Source organism: Aphelocoma coerulescens, chromosome 13 (genome assembly GCF_041296385.1).
Source record: "Aphelocoma coerulescens isolate FSJ_1873_10779 chromosome 13, UR_Acoe_1.0, whole genome shotgun sequence".
Lineage (NCBI taxonomy): Eukaryota > Metazoa > Chordata > Aves > Passeriformes > Corvidae > Aphelocoma > Aphelocoma coerulescens.
The window spans coordinates 12,402,124-12,425,452 of NC_091027.1; the positions used below are offsets into that span (position 1 = coordinate 12,402,124).

General features: G+C 36.0%; 1 long non-coding RNA gene across 1 annotated transcript; it reads right to left on the reverse strand.

Moving 5' to 3' along the window:
- Nucleotides 1-909: 909 nt before the first annotated feature.
- LOC138118321 (uncharacterized) lies at nucleotides 910-22,248 on the reverse strand. The gene is made up of 3 exons (XR_011155091.1): nucleotides 22,209-22,248; nucleotides 10,643-10,705; nucleotides 910-3,462 (listed from the first exon to the last, which is right to left on the reverse strand). It is a non-coding gene; the product is annotated as an uncharacterized lncRNA (long non-coding RNA).
- Nucleotides 22,249-23,329: the final 1,081 nt, after the last annotated feature.

Sequence of the window (23,329 nt, forward strand, 5' to 3'; positions counted from 1 at the left end):
AGGGAAGTAAGCAGGAATTGTCACCTGTTCTTCATGAATGCCTTATAGATAATGCCGGAGATTATTCATTCTCCCTGCCTTTATCATTATTCATATCATAAGTAGAGGCCATACTATGTTGTTCAAAGTACTGTAAAGAAGTTACTGTGGTCTTACTGACTTTTCGAGGCAACTTGAAAACTAATTTTTTTAACCAGCTCTTTGACACAAAAAAAGCACTCTTCTGTTTAAGTATCAGTGTAGCTGGAAATCACCAAATGCATTTTCACACCTTCTCTCAATTCCTGGCCTGCAACAAGGGTCTCACTAGAACAGTAATGTTTTAATTGATATATTCTAGGAATTCTGTTCACTGAATTCAATCACCAGTAACTAGTCCAGAGAACCAGCTTGATACTCATAAGAAACAAAAGTAGCCATGAAGCAACAATTACAGGTAAGATCACATCATTTTGGACTTGCACCATTGCCCCTATTTACCGCTCTCTTTGCTTAAAAATTACCTCTGTGTTTCCTCTTGTGCATGTGTTCTCATGTGGGCTAAAAGAAAAAACTAAGTATTCTGGAATGTGACAACTAGACACAGTCTGGGAATGGCATTGTCTTACTGTGCTAATTTCACTGTGCTCCTAACTGCAGCATCAGCAGTCATAATTAAAACATCACCAAGAAATTAAAAATGTTCCTACTCAGCAACAGAAGTGAAGCTCTGTTTATTCAACCAGGAGAAGGATTTGTGACACAAAATACCCTTCTACACTAATTTAATGAGCTCATTTTCTAGGAAGGATTAACCGATAAGATGTTTAGATGGAACTTAATTGTTCTTTGTGAGATAAAGTAACAAATTAGGGTAGACTGTGTGGATTAGTAAATAAATAATTTATTCTTCTATAAATAAGACCCAAGTTCAAGCACCAAGTAAGATGGATTGTGTTATCAAGAGACTGTATGCTACATTTTCCCAACATTCCTGAGTTTCAGCATGTTAGTTTATCATCCAGAAATGAAGGACATTCAAGAAAAGAAGAAACAGTGAGAAAATAAGTGAAACAAAAAATGCTACAAGCTTTCATGATAAATATATACATGTGAAGTGCATTTTGTATTCAGCTTTCAGAAGCATTTGAACTGCAGAGCCCAACTATTTTCAGAATCACAAGATGACAAATTGAGTCTTTTATGTCTGTTCTACTGTATATGTGAGGTTTTATAAAGCAGTAAGTATGAATTAGCTATATCTATATAATCACAGAAAGATTGTTAATACAGATTGTGTAGTTATTCAGATACTTAACACTCAGTAGCATTATACATGATCCTTCAGTACTCCATCACGAGGACAGAAGCCATAGACAAAAATTCCATGGTTTTCTTGCTGTGATTTTAAAGTCTGAAGTTTCGTAAAATGCTTCAGATCAGTGAAAGCTCTTGTTTTAGCTAAACTACTCATGTTCAGCATGTTTAAGCTGCATTATCTGTAGCTGGAATACAAAAACCCAAGAACCACAGGACAAACACCAAACCACCTAACAAAAAATTGGCAATTTTTCAGTTTGGTTTAATTTGGGCTGAAACAGGCCCATAATTTAAAGCCTTCTGCTCCATATCATCATTAGAAGTGATACACCTGGATCTATTGAGCAATGCTCTAACCCTGGTTCATTCAGGACTTAAAGCAAACAGAAAGGGCATCAGCATACAAAAGATATTTATTGTGCTTTTGTCAGAGAACCAGAGAGACTGTGCAGAGCAGGCAAACCTAAGTCAATAACACAAATTCATAACCTCTTAAAACTCACTTTATTCTTCTGCATTAGCATTTGCAATCAAGCTGTTAGCTGCAATTTCTGAAAACAAATGCATAAATAATGATTGATCATGTAAATTAGGTCATCTATTAGAATGTCTCATAGAATTCTCATTTAGAGGGTACATAAATATCTAAAAATATCACAGGGTTCAGTCTACCCATGGCAGGAAGGTGGGGAAGGTCATACCTTTCCCAGTGCCTTGTGCCATTAGAGTTTGTGGATCTGCAACACTGTGTGTGTCCTTCTTTAGTGCCCAACAAGAACCATGTCAAAGAGGACACCCACTGCCTTTTGACATTCAGGAAGGCCACAGAATTTACTTCAAGTGTTTTCTTGAATTCTCAGGTTTTTATCTTTGTACTCCTTCCCTTCTTTATTTTTCTCAATAAACTCAACATTGCTGACAATTAACCAACCAACTGGGTGCAATGATTAACCTACTAACACACACAAATGGACAATGAACATTAGGTACAAATGGTTTAAAGACGGAAGATATATTTGACTTCCACCTTTTTCACCAAAGCCTCAAATATCTAAATGATCACAAAACATAAATGCTGCTTCTCTGATATTTTCATACCCTGTCTCTAATTCTTGTCTAGGTTTAATCATCCTTGTTTTGCTCCCTACAAGTGGATGTGGTATCCTAAAAACAGGTACTCAGGTTTCCAGTCTGTTTGATTCTTCCAGGAGATGGCACAAAACCAGCCATCAGACATCTCATGTCCGTATTAGACAAACTACTGGGCAATTTATTTAAACAGCACAGGAGCAGAGAGGGAGGCAAATGACTCCAGTCTGGTTTCACACTGCTACCTTCCCTTCCACAGATAAAGAAATGTTAAATGGTTTTAATTATTTAGCTTAAATCAATGAGAATATTCAAGTCATATTTGGATGAATCCAACTGCAATATTTTTTTTCTGTAAATTTATTATTCCTTTCCTACAAGACAAACATTTATCTTTTGGTGAAATACAGCTCCCCTACCACAAAATTTCATTTCAACAGCTGTTATTTTACCAATCTCGGCTGCTTTTTTGCCCTAAAGCTTCAATACTCTTTCCTCAGAGTTAACTTCAGACACTCAAAACACCCCAATGTTTATACCCAGACACCTTTTTTTTTTATATTGCTCCGTACTTGCCAACAGGAACAACAAATAGAGACAGAGTACAATCTGGTAACCATGTGAAAAACACATTATGATACATTACTTTTTTCTGGCTACCATGTTTACCCTATTCAGTTCATAATCTCCCACAGCCCTTGAGCCACCACTTCTCAGAGGCAGTCCCCCATTCTTCTAAACTTTGTCACATTGTGTTATTAGCTATCTAAATATAATTAAATACTTATTGCTTTTTCTAACATTCGCCTAAAGAATTCAGGTGGTTCTGTATTGGTGAACTTTCCTACCTTTTCATTTACCACCTGTATTTATGGTTTCACTAAAAACAGACAGAACTTCATCTACAGTAACAAATGGTGTAACAGTGCCACTACAGTCATAACACAATTTTATAAAATTTATACAGCTTCCATGTTCGGCAATGCTCTCAGTCTCATGGTGGGATTCTTGGGGTTTTCCTGTACAGGGCCAGTAGCTGGATTTCAATGATCCTTGTGGGTCACAGTCTGTTCCCTGCAAAAATACGCAGTTTCCCCTTAGACAAAACTCAGAAAAAGTTGCATTGCAGTAATGGTCATAAGAACTACTTATGAAATTATGTTTTGCTCCATTGGAAAATGGGACAGACAAGGGAAAGGAACTGTTTCAATCCAATTCATAAATAATCTGTCATCATTTATTCTGCTCAAGACTAAACAGTGTCACCATACCCCTGTTTATTTTCAACTTGTCACTTAGGGCAACCAGAAGAATTACTGATCTCTTCTGATTAATTGCTTACATTTCTTCCTTGGGAGTGAGGAAATCACTGAACTGCAGTGGCAGATGAGAGGAAGCTGTGAAAGGTTGCTCCCAAAGTCATGAGCATTCACCTGAAAGTCCTCAGAGGGGATGAACTCTGTGCTTACACTTGTACCTTATTTGAAACATGAGCAACTACTAAAGCATTCAGCTCAAAGTCAACTCAAGGTCAAAAAAGTAAAACTTTGAGAATGCTTATAAATTTCAGAAGAAAGTGCAGCTGAGGCAGAATTTCCCATATATCACTCACTGAACTAAAACCAGGGTGCTCAAAAAGCTTTTGTCAAAACAAGGTTTTATTCACACAAAAAAATTCAGAAAGCATTCATAGATTTTTTTTGCTGCTGCTGCTGGTTTTAGAAGTTTTTGCTAATATACATAGGAATTTTCAGTGAGACTTTTCTTTAACAAAAGGAATTACACCCCCTTGAATGATTTAAAAGGCCAGGACCCATAAGGAAAAATGAGAAACTCAACTTGATGGAAGAGGACACAAAGCACCAGCCTCCCCTTGGAGGCCATTGTATTTTTGTGAAAAGTTGAGAAGTTGGAAGTGTAATCAAGAAATACCCTCAGATTCCTTTTTATCATAATGAAAGGCCTCCTCTTCTCTGGGAAATGCTCTTAGATATTTTTCTGGCCTCTTCCCTTTTTTTACCTCTTTTTGTTCTAGCCATGTTTTTTTTCCCTGCAGAAGGAATTTCTTTCCTTCCACTTTTACTTAGCTGCATGTCATGGAACAAAGTTATCATTGATAAGTGAATCGAAATAAATGCAGTGCTTCAGTTTGCAATTCACTAAAGCTCGTATGCCTGGGAGTCAACACTGTGCCCACTGAACATTAAGTTTCACAAAAGGTTCACAGAACCATGGCAGGCTCAGAAGTGGAAGACTAAAAGGTCTGAGGCTGAGTGGGTGGAGGTCAGTGACCAAAAGGAAGAAACTTCAACCAATACATGAAACTTGTTTGAGTATCAAATAGCTACACAGGAGACAAACTGAAGAAAAATTAAGAACTGGAATACCTCTATTAGCTTGACCATATTTTTAGGATAGTACTGTGTGTGTATATATATATAGGCTTAAATATACTTGTCTTTTTTTATTGATTGGATCTCAAAGAAATATTACACATTATTTCTGTACTTCTGTTCTTTGGTTGAGGAGGGGAAACCTGAATTCAGAAAAATTAGTTTAGTGAATTTGGAAAAGCTTGAGACATATTCAAGGCTCTCTTGTGATCTTTCCCTGTCCAAAAACCACGAAATAAGTAATTGATGCTCATAGTTCCATGAGTTTAATGCAGGAAGTAGAATAATCTGAAGTAGAATCCATCAGAAAAAGCTGAGCAATCAGGCACCTTTTTGAAACTGCTTTTTACTCTCTGCTGATACTGAGTCTGTTCCCTGCAAATTCCAATGCAGGAGAAATTTCATTGACTTAAAAATCTTACTCAGCCTTATGTCTTGAATTAATATATCTGGACTCTGATTTTTCCATGAAACGAACTTTTTAAAAGATAATTTTTTTGTCAGCTCTACTCAGGATGGAGGGACCTCACTGTGTCTCCTTTCCAGCTTGTTCAAGAACATCGTCTTGCAAAGGTCATGTTGAACCTCACAATTACTACCTCCACACTCTGATGGGGAGAAGAGAGTGAGAGAAGAGTTAACACATGGTGGGGATAGATGAACTGGAAAATGGTGGGAAACAATCTGAGAGAAATATAAGGAACTTTCAAAAATGCACTAGAGTACACCTTATAAATGGGAAGTTTATTCATGCACACCTACTTAAGGACAACTTACTTAACATTTTGATTTGTAACTGCTTTAAGTTTCCAAATACTTCTTTTGCAAATAATTTTCTTAATTAAAAACAACCATCCCAAATACCACTGATTTAGGAGAACATGACAAAGGCCTCACTGGTTTCCTGATTTTAGCTGTTAAGTGTCATCACTGTCCCCCAAACATGAAAGGGGGATGTTGGGGTACAAAAGAAGGGAAGAAAATAATTATTTTAAAAATGTGCTTGCCAGCAGTTAATAGAGAAAAATCCTGTAGTAGGACTGTAGCTTTTTCTACTTTTATCATTCTTCAACCAGATGTGCCCTTTTCCAAAATAGATCTTTTTAACTAATTTTGTCCTGTGATATTACAAATACAGAGAAGAAAGAAGCTTCTTGTTACTATTTCACTCTACAAGTTCCCCTAAAGAACTATGTACTAGAGAAGAAACCCAGCATTTCAGCATGGCAATCCTATGGAATTCAGCAGCTTATAAACATCACTAGCAAAATGCCGTTTCAGTTTTAGTCATTTTGAGCAAATGTAGGTAGTTCATCATTGCAAAAAGACTAAAGCAAACAAGATTCCAAACCATGGTGGGTTTTTTCTAATACTTAAATTATTATTTAAATAATTCAGCTTCTTTAGTATAAAATACTGCTTGGTGCTTTTACTCCCCATAACTGAGTGGGCTTTCCCTTACTCTCCCCATTCATGGACCTTTTTACAACTAGAAAGTTCATAAAGTGGACCAAATTGTGATTCTATAGAAGTCAGCTACAAATTATCATTGACTTTGAGAGGATTTCAAGGTTCAAAGATTATTCCATGCACATATGTAATGTTTTCCCTGAATTTCCTGTATCTCTATAGGACTAGGAAGGAAGTACAAACAGGTAGACTGATCTCCACATTTCTCAGATAGTCCTTTTTCAAAGATTCTTATATCTTTGAATTTTTAACTTTGAAGTGCTTAGATTCAAAGGAGCAAATATGATTATTCTCTGGGAGATTTTAACCATTTTAAGATATTTTTTTCTTGAAGTGTTCTGCTTATAGCAGTAAACTAATTATATGCAATTAAAATATAGCACAGTCTCAGAAAATAGAAAGCTACAAAATCATAATAAAATGAAAGCATAACTGTTTTTAAATACAGAGTTCCATCTTTCAGTCTTAATCTCTTAAACCCTGCATTGTATAAAACAATTATATAATTTAACTTTGCCAAGTGAACACAAATGAATATACATGTATATTTTAAATTAATTGACAGCTTTGTGTTTGCTTTTCATGAATATTTTTGCAAATAGCCTAATGAGAAAAATTGCAGAAGCTGTAACGTTAATATCAAAAGTACAAAATATTAACAAAAATGTACTCATGAAAGCAAAGTCATATATATGAACACCTACTAAAATAAATTCTCTGTATTTTCCCCATTCAAAGAGAAACATCTGCATTTAAGTATTAGATCAGTTAGATTAGAAAGTAAGCAGAACTGAAGTGACTTCAGCATGTTTATGTCATTTTTTTAGGAAACCACTATTCTTGTTCTTTTAAAATAAATTATACCACAGTTTCATCTGAGCTCAGCTGAGATACTAAATAATGGTATACATACTGTGTGAGAGACCCAAATGACCTAGTTAAGTGGCCAATATTGAAATCCTGAAAATCACATAACTGTATTAATCTGCTAGCCAAATTCCAGCCATTCGCTTAAGCCCCAAAGCCTCGTGATGTTTGCTGTGCAAACACACATATTGTCTGCCTCCCTCAAAAAATTACAAAATACTTCAACAACATTCACACAAGAGGGGAAAAAAAAATCCATTTGTATAGTTTCACTGATTTCAAAGAAGCAAAACTCATTTATTCCTGTCTCTACTCCATCACTCTGTATCAAATAATGATAGGAAAAGTACAGGAAAGGAGGAAATGGCACAGTTACACTCATTAGTTTGGCTGGACATGGTTGTTTTAAAAATTTCATTTACAACTAATACTGTTCCTTAAAGTTCCTACAACATATAATTATAGAAACACAATTTTTATATTCCCATTAAGGAAGAACCTTGGGAAACAAAACAAAGACCCTGCTGTTGGCAGCGAATGTCTCTGCTGCTGTTCACTCCTTGATGCAAAGGCTGGTATTGAAAAATAAAAAACAGTAGCCTGGGGGCTGGGAACATCATCTGTCTTCATTAACCAACATCTCCAGTGCTATAGACTCAGAAATAGCCTGAGGGGAAACAATGTGCCACAGAAAAATCTCTTCCAAATAAATCACATTTTAAAAGAAACAAGTCAAGCACTCAAACAAATGGCAGCCAGCTGCTAGAGTTAAAAAAAGAAATCCAACCTTTACTTTTTATGTGTACTTTCCTAAGGTTTTCAGATTGTAATGGGAAATTATTGCCATTTGGAAGGAAAAAGCAACCAGCAACAACCCTATTTGGTACCGTCCTACATTATATTACAAATCAGACTTTCTGGGGACAGGTATATACTTAAATATTCTCATCCCAAATTTTAGACATGACAGGTGTGTGTGACAAAAGGACCTGCCTTCATAAAAACTAAGCAACATCATCGTTTCGCCTAGAAGTCTCCCTGTTCTGTTTGGTAAAACCTTCTAGCTGATATAAATCTTGGTACAGTGATTATATTTTTGCCATCTCAATATTAGGTGTCTAACCTCCCTGAACTGCCAAATCAAATGCTTCTGCCTGCTCATGACACTAAACGAACCTTTAGGATCCCTTTAGATCAGTTCACTGATATTTCCAAATTTGAGTGCCTGTGCTCTTCCTCCACTTTGAGGGAGCCACGGGAAAGGCCAGAAAGCACCTGAACTAGAGTTCCTCCATTTAGAGAAGTGTTGACTTGTTCCTCACAATGAAAAATTATTATTCTTAGAACTTTCTCTTGTCTGGCATCCACCAGGAACATAACTTGCCTCTAACAACAAACACCTGTTGTCTCAGGACTGAGAAAAGAGTGAGCTGTGCTGAAAAAATAGAAATGACTAATCCTTATTTTATTGGTTTTAGCTGATGTGACAGTCACCTCCATATGACTGTTTCAGTGCTCTGTACAGACACAGCACCTGCTCCCACGCCCAACGTGACTGTGGGGTGGCTGCCCACGGGCTTCAACATGGCCGCTACAGAATTGTCCCTCAACATCTTCTCATCTCCTCTGTATTGCAAATGGGCTAGTAACTATCACCATCTTCAGACATACAGTAAAGTCACCACTTGCTTACTTACTTCAAATGGACAAATTAGTGCAGTAAGTATCTGAAACACCAAAAGCCAGCAGTTTCTTTTGCTGAATGCAGTCTTGAAGTTAATTTTTAAAATAAGACTGGCTTACCTCCCTTAGCTTAGTGAAATGGAAGCAGAACCTGACAAAAATGCAGAATTTGGCAGGAAGGAGAAGTTTTTAAATTTGCAAAAGAACAGATGAGCTTCTAAAATATCATTCTTTTTGGTTCACATTCTCCAAACCCCCTAGATTAAACCAGGAATCTTACAGTGTGGAAACTCCAGGAATAGCTATTGCTATAGCTTCCCAAAGATTTCCAAGACATACTTTTCTGTATGTATGCCTATGCCTGGCTCTTTTATCAACGTGTTTTTTCTAAAACTAAGGAAGCTGGTCTAAGAAGGGGTAAATTGATATAATTTGATCATAGCTGCCTTTATTTTACAAAAAGAAGTATCTGCTAAATCACATGTGAGCTGTTAATTGACAGCTGAAACAGGTTTGCCCTGGCAGTGGTGCTGCACAGAAGTGTTGGGAATGCCCAAGAATAAGATCAAGACACAAATAATTATGACTTACTTCAAAACTATATTTCCTATTTTAATATAAGTTGTACTTAATATATTACCCTTGCTTTGCAATTCATAGTTTTTCTTCATACATAGATATTTTAAGAAAATTCTTCCCAACATCTAAGTTCAAAAACAAAACAGAATTTTTGTATGAAGTAGCCCCAATCATCATGCATGGCACTGAGGAGCCTGCATCTTGCAGGCCATGCTTGTTCTTCAGCTACAAATTGCTGCTGTGTTTAGGAAAAACCAGCACATCATCCTCTCCTTCCCAGCCAAGTTGTGGGATGGGTGTGGGACTGGCTTTAAGTCAGCTTGGTGCTGGTTTGAGCTCTTGAGACTTAGAAAAAAGGCTCAGTGAGTGCAAAAATTCAAAGTGTGCCATGGAAAGAAAAGAACAGACATGTGGCCTGTCTTTAAAGGGTTAGAATTTCCTTGGGGACCTAAGGGGAGACTGACAGAATCGCTTTGACCAAGAAAACCGCTGATATAGCAGTGTGAGTCTGATGAAGATATTTAAAGGAGATACAATGGAGGGTGTATGCAAAAAAGTATGTGCCATGTCTAACTCCAAGCTCTCAGTTTCCAAAAGTGCAATTCAGTATTCATAAATCTCTCTTTCAAAGCCTACACACAATTTTGGACATTCCAAGTTTCTCACTGTGAAAGAAAGTCTAGGGACTCCCACTCAAGCTCTGCCCAAACTGAATCTTAGCACAGACACTTTATCACTTAAACAAGGCAATCTTGTAAAATTTAATGTTCATGAGACATTTTGCTGTGAGATAACTGAAATATATGTATGGAAATATGGGGACATGTCATGCTTATGAAAGCACACCACAAACACCTAGAGAATGAATTAACTCCTAAAAACAAAAGCAAACTAAAATAACACACTATTTGCTAGATAATCACACGGTTAAAGATTTCCAGCTTTAGACTGGAGTGGGAGCAAAGGGTATGTCTGAATAGATGAACAGAAAACTGAGATATCAGGTCTCAGTATATCAAGTGACAAGTGAGAATTCAGCATGTGGTGTCTTTATCACCATTCACTGCTCTTTAAACTATGCTGCCTTTTACACTGTGGACAAAAAACAACAGCAAAACCATGAAGTCTGACAGGCTGTCTCAAGCAACAACTTCAGCAGCTTCCTAGTATTCTTTCAATTGTCTATTTTGGAACTATCTGCTATGGATAGAAAAAAAAAATCAGCTGACAGTTCCATAAAAACTCTGTACTGTACATCTCACTTTTAGACACTTTTGGGAGAAGCAGGACTCCTTTAAACAGGCCAGGGTGTGAGGCAGGGTCATCTGCAAAAGTGAAAAAAGTAGAACAAAAATGATATTAAATAGTGGAAATTAATCACAACAGGAGTATATGATAAACTGCAGACTCACGAAAAGAGTTGTTAACAAAGACCTGGAGTCTTTAAAAGGCTCACTGGTTTTGTCAAGCTAATGGCACACTGATTTTAAGCAAAAGTGTTACTATAGCAATGAAACTTGCAATTGCATTAATCAGCTTATGTTTTTTTGAGAATCAATCAGATAATTTGATCTTTGTTCATATGTCTAAACCAATGTAATTGCACTGCCTTTATCAAGCAAGCCCACCTCAATTAATTATTGCAGACATTTCTACTAAATTAAATGTGGAAAAGGAGGCATTTGGTAGAAATCACACTACACAGAATCATTTGGCAAAGATTGCGTCCAAAATACTCAGAATCAAAATTTGAAGCTTTATTTCTACCACATTGAAAATTGAAATAATGACCAGCCTGATTCAGGCCACTATTTATAAAATGGTATAGCAGTGACTTTTAGACCTTAAATGTTGCTTATTTCATGCAGGAAGTTATTATGCAGCAAATACCTTGTCTTGACACTGCTTGTGGGAATTGGAAAATTTTGCTTGTCTCAGCTCTTTTGCAGCAGAATTCTATTCTTTAAAGAACAGAAAAGCCTAAAGACAGTTCCTCTGCAATTAGGACACCAGTTGAAGAAAGACACCATCACCTACAGGGTGCACTGGAAAGGATCTTATTTTACATCCAGAATGCTAGCTGTTGTCGGAACAGTCATCAACAGTTACATTTTCTCTCGATTGTGCAGTTCTTAATGCAAAGTCTGGAGTGACACTTTCAGAAAATCAAACACTTTTCCCCAAATTATGGTGCAAGGGTCTAAGAATCAGTAGTACAAGTGCTTTGAAAATGGGGAGACATAACTGATGTTTGATGAAGAGGAACATGACAGAGAACAAAGACACAACCAAGTGAAAAGTGCAGAAAAAGATCCTTTGCCCAAATAGAGAATAGCATAAAGCCAACTGTCCTAACAGGAAATTATAAAAAAACTCCACCCCTTACTATTCATGCTGCACAGTAGAAGATACCAAGGTTATCATAGGATGAACTGGCAAGTGAGAAGCACATTGTAATTAAGTATTGATGGAAGTATGCAATTAGGAGGTCCTACTATATATGATTCATTTAGAAATCAAAATAAGTAATCTACTACATCATTCTAGAATTGGTTGAAGTGACCCTTTTCAGTACTAGAAATGGGCAAGTTAGTGGTAGCAAACATTGGTTTAATTCATTCTTTTAAATTATTTTAACAGATAAATTAATTGAACTGACATCTAAGTTATGCAAATTTCCTCATTTAAAATTATTTAGTGAATGATTTATGCACCATAATTATCCTGAATAAAGGTAAAATATTTAAGTTCATCATCTAGATACTTTGAACATATTGACTGTGTAAACAGAATGACACAAATGTACCCTGACTCTTGGAAGTGGCCTTCTCCTAAAATTATTAAAGAGGAAGATTATATATTTTTCTAATTGAGATAATTAAACACATGAATTCTACTCTAAGACCCTCTCTCCATGAACAGAGATTAAAGGACGAAGAGCCTTTCTCTTTAGAGACAGTAGGTATGAGATCTAACAAGTTGTAAGACCTAAAATTTGGTATGAATAAACATCCAGGAAATGCACATTAGTTGTAACACACCCCTGTTCAATGCCAGAAAAATTATACTTCACAACTACCCTTTACCTCATTTCTGACTTAGATTGTGAAGAATGTTTTACCACTACTTCTCGGAGACACAGAAGCACAGCTGCTGAACAGCCACATTCAAATGCAATGCTGTAAGTCCACCTGGTCTGGATTTAGACCCTTTCTCACCTTGTCATCTAATTTATTTATTTAAATATTAGACCATTAGAGATCCTCATGCACTGCTGTAGCTCAGTCCGTGCTTTGGATTTCAAAGAAAACTGAAAATAGAATTGGGCCTAGCATGATTTAGCTCAAAATCACCAGCTGTCTTCAAGCTCTGCTGCTAGGAACATATGCCATTTTTATTTATTACAGCCACCCTTCTGGAATATGTAAGAACCAAACATATGTACACATTTTGGCCAGCAAATTAAAAGCACCCATGGAAGAAGTTAGTGAACAGATTTGGCTTGTGTTAGATCTGCTTTTTACCTTTCACTGGCTCTCACTATGCATATTAGATAGTGATTATCTAAATAATGATATACATCACAGAATTCTGAAGGGGTGGAGAAACTCAATATAAAGCCATACACGGTTCTTTTGACAGTTTTCAGCAGAAAGACATCAGGTATGAGCAGCTTTGTGATGGGGTCCATCTGTTAAATAACCCCTCAGAGATTATCACAGCTGGATGTGAAACAGCAGTCGCCAGGGAGCTCTTATTTACACCTGTGATTGAAGTGCTCAGCAGTAACATTGTGACAGAAAACTGCTTTTACCGTAACTGCCATCTGTTTCTATGCCAAATGTAGTTGCACTGATTCAAATGGCCCTAAAACTTACCACACTTTTGTACAAAATATGAGTCTTCAGTCACGGCTTGTAGAAATCACTTAATGATAATTAATCAGATTACAATAACTATTTATTTTAACAAGATGTGATATTTCAAATTTGTTTCAAGGTGACTCTGCTCTAAATTAAGAAGAAATAAAACAATGAAATAGAATAAAAGCCCAACAGTCTCTCCCTATCAACCTGCTCCAGGCTGTTGTACCCAGCCAGCCCATTCTTTTACTGGCAACAGCTCAAATTAAAACATGTTCTCCACATTTGTGGAGAACATTTTGTCATCTTACATTAAGATTCTGTTTTGTACTCCTTACCCGGACCAGTGAGTAGAGGCACACATCCAGCTGAAGTGAAAAAGCACTGGGATCTATAGGACTGGAATCTAGAAGTCTTTATTATAAGCCAAATATTCGATTTAGTCTAGCCATCTTTTCATTGTGTAAATGCTCCCTGCATACAGATTTGACTTTGCAAAAAGAGCAGCTTTGCACACAAGCATGCTAATGCAGGCAGAGAGAGGATGCACTTGTGATCAGCTTAGTATAGCACTCAGTGTTTCCAGAGATACTCCCTCAAATGAAAAATGCACCAGCTTTTGCACACACCTGAAGAGCATTAGAACACTTTTACTTTTTTTCACTGTAAAATAATCTGCAGGAGAAATGCGTACTTTGCTCTGAAACAGTCCAAACATCATTGTCTCAGACAAAGATATACCAAAGCCTTTCAGTAACATGGTGAGACCATTCAAATTAGAAAACACAGAGTAGCAAACGCAGGAAAATTTTCCTGTATTCCTTTTCCAACATTTTCCTCTTCTTTCTTCTCCCCCGTCCCCCTCCTCACTGACCTCGCCCTCCCCCCCCCCCCCCCCCCCCCCCCCTTTTTCTTTTCCTCTTTCTGTTAGCTCCATTAGGAGGAGCTCTTGCAGTATTTGGCGAGGATGGGATTCTGGTTTATCTAGTAACATCCAAACTAATCATCACCCAGTAGGAAGGGACACACTAAGGTTTAAAAGTCAGAGAGAATACTTTGCAAGAAGAATGACTTCAACCATACAGCTTCCACTAACACTACCTGCAGACAGTAGACTGACCAGTAAAAAGCAAAAACCCACTATAACAAAAACTAGTGCTAATATTTTTGTGTTTCAGGGCATATGCACACCTTCAGACGTTCCCACAATGTACCAGCCTTAAAGCAGCATCACATATCTATTTATATATATTCTGGAAACATAGATAAATGCTAAATCATGAAATACAGAAACAGTCATTCATAAAGCACACCTTTGCACGACAACAATGAAAATATATCTTCACAGAAAAGAAGCAAAACAATCTGGCATTGCAACAAATACTATGGCACCATATGGTCCAATTTCTGGTATATTTGCTAACTCTGTTGTATTCCTTGATCACACCAAATTGGCAAAGCTCAATGGACAACATTCTAAAGGTGGTTCTGAGAGATGGAATGGAATTCATCCAGCTCCTACCAAACAAAGACAAGGAACAAATGTGCAAACTAATTTCTGCACACACTAACCACAGCATGTAGGATTGCTACGCACTCATGGAGCAATAAGACAACATTCAGTACCAAAACAGATAATTTCAGCCCTGTTGACTTCAGTAGACTTAGATTGTTAAGTAATGGGTACTGCAACCCTCTGGGTGTGTCTTTCTACTTATTTGACTGACACAGAATCCGACACTTCATGAAGAAGGAAACACTCCACCGCCCCCCCCAATATTCAGCTGCTGAGCACCTACTGCAAGTTGCTTCAGATGCAGAACTGTGTGTAAATCAAAGGAGAAAGGATGGGAGATAGGAGATATGTAAATGTCAAATCACATGCTTAGATGCTAAAAAATATATTATCAAAGAAAAGAAGCATAAACCTCTTTTTGAGTCCAACCTAGAAAATCTCTAGATGCAACAGAACTCAAAGGTAAATTTGATTTATTATTTTAACAATCATTTTCATAAAAATTTCAGCTTTGGCTGTGGTTACATTCAATGACATGGTGGTTCTTTTTATGTAACTCACTTGACAGAAATGAACCATTAGCTTTTTCAGTAAAATAACATTTATTGTACTTTTTGGAGAAAGGTAGGGTAACAGTGTGTCGTAAACCTGTCAGTCTGATGAAAATATTTAATAAGGGTATGTTTCAGCTAGTGCTTGTTTTTTCAAAGTATCTCATTTGAAGAAGCTTACATTTTAAGTCTGTCAAAATAAGGATCAACAGTAAGGATGAACAGTGTGAAATAAACATTTGTCAGTGCTTGAAAGCATTATAAAAGTTTAACTTGTCAAGCTTTTTCTTTTTTTCTTCCTTTTTTTTTTTAATTCAACCTTGATATTGTATCCAAGTCCATATAAAATTTTCAAGGCAATAGATCATTTAATTTCAGTCTCAGGATCAGGATTCTCTTTCCACATCATAAATACAGAAACATGGACCTCAGCTAGATTAGCAGAATGCTGCATAAATGGGGAAAACTGAGAGTTAAATTTGATTTAGCAGTTCAGTAGCCTTAATGTGAGGGGTTTCCATTGGTAATATCTGATTCATTTGCACAACCTTTCTTTGTTATAATTCTACAGAAAAGATTTCTAGTACTATTCTTACTTCTCCCTAATTGCAAAAGTATAATCTGATAAAGAAAGAACTGCCAGCTTATGAATGGACAAATACCTAAAGCTACATGCTCTAGACATTTTCTTCTCAGAAGTTATTGGCTTAGACATTGTACGATATCACCTTGGGACACAGAAATCCTTCTCTCTGTGCAATGCAGAAAGGTCTACTGTCCTTTATTCTTGCCAGCAGCCCTTCCACACCATCTCAAAATTATGTCTTATACAGTTACTGGGAAAGATCTACAGGCTAAGCTAGAGAAGGAAAAACTAGATCAAGTGTCTCTCAGCACTTTTCACCCTCTTCAGCTTCTGCCATCTGCTGTATTATATAAAACCTCCACAGATTTCACAAATTTCAGTGCTTTAATTCAAAAAGGAATATGCTGGAGGGCAAAATTTGTGTCAACAGCTTCTCTCAATCTCTGACTATATTGTTCTTTTTTCTGAAAGACATATGGCTATATGGTAAGTAAATTGTGGGTTTGTTGTTTTTGTTGGTTTTTTTTTTTTGTTTGTTTGTTTGGTTTTTTTTTTACTATATTTGCACCATTTTAAAAGACATATTAAGCACATTTCTCCATTTTCTACAGACTAAAGAGAAAGTGACATTTATCTCAAGGAATTTGTAAAAACAAAGTCTGCAATACTGAAGGTCTAATTTCAAAGTCAAGAGTGTTCATAGTTTATCTGAAATACCTGCAAACAACCCTGCAGAATACATACAAAAATTTGAAAAAAAAAAAAACCTAAATCCTTTCTAAAGGGCAACAGCTATTAGTCTAACAAGGACAAAGAATGATTTAAACTCTAGCCTTCCTAGTGAATTCATTTACTCCTGTTGATTCACAGCAAATTTTTAATGAAGTTGTGCCATAAGTTTTTGTTACCTTATGTAAGTAAAAACCAACAATGTTAATTTTAACTTTCCAATGTCCCATTCATTTTAAAAACTCCAAATACATCAGCTAGACACACATATTAATATAATTCAATACTTTGAACAGTATTCCTTATATGACAAGTTATGAAGAAAAGGAATTACCTAGGTGCTATTTTTCTCCTTGACTCAATACGGTTCTTCTGAAAACCCAGAGTAATTTTATGTTTGATATTTTTCAGAAACACTGTTTTCATTAATTAAATAAACATTTCACAAAGTGAAATCTAATGAGAGATTGTATCCCATGAGTCAAGGTTAAAGAATAGCCCAGTCATTTCTGTCATCAGGGCTGTGACTCTGTTTGGCAAATAGTTTATGCAGTGCTACTGTCAAGTACTATGGAATAAAAGCTTCAGTCACAGGGGCAGTTGCATAGCAGTGCTTTGATTTACTGAAATCCCTCCAGAATGAAGAGGACAGTGATCCACTGCTGCCTCTCAACAATTAAAAGCTTTTGAAAGAGAATGATAAAATATTGCATCCTGAGAACCTCCACAAAGGCTTAGCGTAAAACAGTTTAGCAACTAACTGGAAATACGAGGACAATTCCTGTCTCTAAGAGCAAAGGTGGAGACAGTTACAGACAATCTTCTAAAACTTAATTTAAAAAAAAGTTTACATAACACTGCATCATATTTGAGAGGTTCTGAGTGCGAAATGCTGGAAGACAAACTAACAGATAATATTACCCTGCAAGTTCATCAGTAGACATAGTGTTTTAGGAACCCATACATTCAGAATATTTAGCCATGACAGTTTACTCTACAAGAGTTTTCATACCTCAGAGCTGATCTGGTAAAATTAAAAAATGGAGATATGACAGTCCATTAGCACCATTCTATGAAAGAATTTGAAAAATCAAGCAAATGAAAACCTGAGTTTAGATAGAGGCATGAAATCCCCAGAAAGGTCTGCCTGAAGTACTTGTGCAAATATCATCACACTCAATAATCAGTAGAACATTTCTTTGCTTGAACACATAGATTAGATGCTGACATCACAAGTGCAGGATGTGATGACTGGTCTCTTGTTTCTGACTCACTACTTGTAGACAAGTTGACTATAAAATGAAAATAGAGATAAGTAGCTTGTGTTTGGTGAAAAAGAGAAGGAAAGGCACATCAGTAAAGTTACAGGGTAAGGAAAAACATTTGTGAGACAACTTACTTTTCACATTGGTATTCTGGATAACTCCATTAAGTGTTTTAGGCCAACAGTAATGTAAATCACAGCAACTAGAGGCCAGAAGAAGGGACTGGAGAAAAGCACAGACTAGGAAGTACAGATAAGAAAGCCTATCTTATAGATCTTGGTTCATGATAATCATAACAACCTAGATGCAAAGGCCTTGATAAAACCCTGAGCAAAACAGTGACACACAGGAGACAAATCAAAGAACTGCCGTCTTTGAAAAAGGAGACAGCAAAAGAAAAACATTTATGTTTTTGTCTAAAAAGTTGTGTGTGAGGACAAGTCAGAAAAACATGTAATGATTTTCCATCGAGCAGGTGGAATCATGTCACACTGTTATTCTAGAGGTGGGTTGAAACATCTGTGCTTGTAAGTCAGAACCACCATAAATCTGGCCTGAAGCTAGAAAATAAAATAGAAAAAGTTCTGGGAAATGTGAAAAAGATGTTGAAGAAATGAGTGGCAGCAGATCAAAGGTCAAGAGATGATCAATGATGAATAGCATAATATATTTTTAGTACATGGAAAACCAGAAACAAATAGAAATTTTTCTTTGCCACATTTCTATCCTAATCTACTGGGATGCTTACTATAAGACAAGTTGCTTCCTACCAGTTTTTCCACACTCTTTAATTATTACTGAACGACATCAATTCCAAGTCAGATCATCCAATTTCTGCAAAAGTCTAATTAAAGGCTTTCACTTGACCTTCTTTTGTGACATTAAACATTTTATGCTGCTTTTTTACAGTAAATAGTGATGTAAAATGCATCATCAGTCCCTGTGCGTACATTCGCAGTATCAACATTTATTCTTGTAGATGTGTGTACAAGCTACTTAACATCTATATAAGATGAACAGATGTGTACATGAAAAATACACAGAAACCTTCAAGCTGATTATTTCAAAACATTTCACTAATCCTAAACATTTATAAGAAATAAATGTCTGATTATTCTATTAAGTGTTTGACTTCAAATATACATGAAGGGACATATCCAAGTGACATACATTGCAAATGAAATGGGAAGGGCTTGCAATGTCAGGCCAGGATTTCAAGAAAAAACCCCAAATCTGTTCACCCAAATGCATATTCACAGAGGGTATTAACTTATACTCATATTTAGTGATTTCACATTCCTAAAAAAAAGCATCCCATATGACAACCTTAGCATTTCGTAGAAAGGTTTAATTAGTCAAATTAGAGGAGAACTGAAGAACTTTTTTCCATGAAAGTCTGTTAGAACACTTCATCCCTTGAAAAATATTTTCATATCCTGAGACATCTTTTTTTTTTCCCTATAAAAACCATGTTGGTAAATTCAATTTAAGTTAAAATAAAAGAGAAACCAATAATACTTCAAGAAATTCTTATGAGCAATTGAATTCCATTATAACAAAAATACGAAAAGACAAATAAAGAAGAAGTATTTAAAACCACATAAAAACTTGAAATCTCCCTGCAATCCCATTTGAATTAGGTTTCAAAATGCTGATCTCACTCTTAAACATGAATGTAGACTTCTCCAGACACTGAGACAGCTTCGCAAAAGGAGTGTTAAGCATTTTAGTGGCTAAACATAACCCTTGATAAGCCTAAAGCAGATGAATGGGATCAGGTCAGATGCAGCTGAGTTGCATCTGTATATAGTCGGAATTCTCTGACCCTATTATTTTGGCCTGTATTATTTTGAATCTCTCTCATCCTAAACTTTGGTGGCAACACAAAGTTTTAGAAAGTGCAATTCCATGATACGGTGCAGCTTGTAGACACAAATCTTACTGCAGGGTCCAGTAAGGACCACACAGATACAGAGAAAGAAACTAAGAGTTATAGCAAAACCACGGGCAGAAAGCAGTCAAAAAGGAAAACAGGTGCAGTTCTACAGATTTTGAAGACAGTTGTGATTAGAATTATATGGGAACCAAGTTTTCAATAACTATGGTTTCCAAATCTACATCACTTATTAAATTCAAAATTATTGCCTACTCATCAGATAAATTTTCTAAGTTTGTTTTTTTCTCAGATTTTCTTTAAAAGGATGGTTAGTTTGTGCTGTACAGAAAATTTTAGTTTTCTAAGTACTAAAGTTATGATAGAGAAAAATCTCATACATGTTCTTCAAGCATCCAACTTCAGAGCTTGTTGCAGTGAAAAGGCTGGACTCTAAGGATGTCTTGGTGAGATACCTACACTCAAATAAGAAATCCTTGAAAGTGAGCACAATTATAGTAACAGGAGCAGGAAGGGTGTTGATTTAAAAGGAAATCTCGCCCATGATGTTTACATTAAGAGTGACAGCAAAATTACTGAGTGACTTCAACATTCATAAATTTGGGTGGCTTCAGGGTAGTCAGCATAACAAACACAGCACCAGTGCTAGACTGTTTACAGACATTAGAGTTCAAGGGATTCCTAAATCTACAGCAGACCTGTCTTTTTCTGTATTTTTTTTTTAATTAGAAGAAAAAGGATTTACAATATAATGCATTTCACAAAATCTGCAAAAGTTGATAAAACTACAAATCACTATTCTTATAGCCAGAACAAAAGAGATTTCAAACCAACCATGGAAAACCAATCACCTGTAAAACTCAGACGTAAAATTTTACTTACTTTATGTTAAATTGTGCTGCTAAATCCCTGAAGTAATATCACAAGTCTAATTTGCCTTGGTTTCTATGATATTTTTCTATTTTCCTTTTCTTTAGCAAAAATGTTTGGCCATTCTGTTTTCAACCACCCTCTAAAGATTTCTCCAACATTATTTTCCATTTTAAGCATTCTTTGATTTACTATCTTGATGCTAAAGCTTACCTGTTTTGCTCTTCTTAAGCTTTTTATTCACAAGTTTAAAGAAAAAAGAATTTTAAATTTCAGAGAAAGTTGTTACCCGTTATTTTCCAACTGGGCATTCCTTCCTGAGCAAAGACTTGCTATAAAAGAGCATCCTGACCTGAACATCCTCCATGTCCCAAGGGTGAGGAATACTAAGTATTTGGATATACCCTGAGTGCCTCTGTACGAAGTTGGAAGAGCAAGAGAAGTCACAGTAGATTACAAACAGTAGAGAAAACTGATAGAAAGAAGAAACATTTGAAAGAATATTTTGAAAATTTGTTTCATGTATCTTTGGGCACATGAAACAAAGCTGGTTTAGCTTTCATATCAGATTAGCCTTAACTTTAAAAAAACCCCCATAATATACAAACCAAGACAGCAAAGAGAGAATTGCCTCTGAAAACCTGTAATGAAGTTATTTAATCTTTAAAATGTGAGAATGAACATATTACTTCTATTAGTTTAATCAGTAGGGTTTTCTCCCTGTAATAGTAGCTTCAAGGAAACCATTTTGCCATAGTTTAACATTGGTTATAGAGTTTTCCTTTTAAAAATGGCAGACATCACTACTTTCGGCATATTGTCTATATCAAAAAAAACCCAAAACAACAACATAGAGAAAAAGCAATCATAAGACTTATTTTTAAGAGCTACAGTCAAACTTCTCATATAACGTAGAAGTGATTGGTTTCCACCACCTGCATTAGGTTTTTCCAACTAACACCTAAACTATAATGCCCAAATATTTTCTGGATGCATGTGATGGCAGGGTTTTTGACATGCACACCTACTGTTGGTACAGTTACAACTTCTGTTAAACAGCCTGGCTATGCTAAGGTAAAGCCCTGGGTAGCCTCAGGTCCACACACAGCATGCTACTTGATCACGCTGCAGTAGTTTCTCAAAACCTAGAGGTACTGAACACCACATTTTGCAAACTAATGCTAAAGAAATAGCAATTTTGCTGCCATTTTTTTTTCAGAGATGCTGTTAATAAACCTTCTTTTATCAAGAAGTCACAGTAAACAAGACCATTAGAAAAAAAAATTCAGCCAGATTTTTGGAAAAGTAGTGAGCCGGTTCAAATGAGAAGGACTAGCTACAGTCTGTATGAATAGAGAAAACAGACTTATATACCACCTAAAGAATAATAAAATATAAGCAACACATGTCAACAAAAGACTTTTTACCATTTTTTTCCCCATTACACTGCTACTAACAAAGATCATAGTGACAACTGAAATTTGAGCACTAGCTTCCTTTTAACAGCCCCCAAGCAAATCCCCCAAAGCCCCTCACTGCCTTTGCAACACTTACCTTTATCTCTTTCTCTCTCCTCCTAGCAGCTAAAACCAGCTGTCCATGTACCAACCCCTTTGCTTTGGTACCAGTCTTCTATAGACTCTGGTGGTTCACCAAAGTGCCCACACCTGAGCCCACTTTCAGTGAAGGACATAATCAACCACCTGCAGATGTGAACTCCTGAATACAAACTACTCCTTAGGAGTCTCTGTCTTTCCCACAAGTATTCCTATAAACCAAACCTTTACAGGAATTAGTTTTGTTGCAAATGACCAGAGGTTGGATTTCAAAGGTGTTTAGGAGTCTGAACATAAATATACATTTAGTGCACTTTCCAAAGCATTTCCCCTCACCTGGTGCATGATTACTAAAGCCATTAGCAAATTCAAGGACTGATGTGCAGCTAAATGCAAACAAGTGATACTAATGAAAGGTACTTTTCAGGACCTTAGAAGCAAAACCAGCTCATATTTATCTTATATGGACCTTATATTTCAATGAGAAGGAGGGTGTGATACATTTGTAGTATTTTTATTGCAGGCTTTTCAAAGGACTCAGATGCAGAAGAGAGTCCACTCAAAGAAGAAAGTTATGCCCAATGTATTTGTGTCCAGAATAAGATTTCTCTCTTCCATGTGACTATCACAGCAATCATAACAAAGCAATCAATTTGCCCCATACTATTTACAATTGGAACTGACCCTGGATTGAAATTGTAGAACTTCAAAAAATAAATTTTCAAGACAAAATGTTTTCTTTCTTATAATACTTAATCATTTATCCCTCCTTAAAGTTCTGTATTATTAAACATTATTTATTAAATCAAATCCTTACCCATAAAAATATATTTGTTTCCTGGTCTTGTTGAACTTTTCCTTACCTTTGGATCATTTCCTTGTTAAGTGGCAGATAAAAATATTTTTCCCCCAAGTCTTTTCATTAAGTTCAGTGAATAATTACATCCAAAGTATCCTAGAAAAGCACTTATACAACTTGTCTTATAAATATGTAATATTTAATTAATAATTTTAACTTTATGTATTATGAGAATTATCTGGAAAATGCAAGAAAAATTCCAAAGCATAAGCCAGTCACTGGAAAAAAAACAATTCATCAGGAAGTGACCTTTAATATCT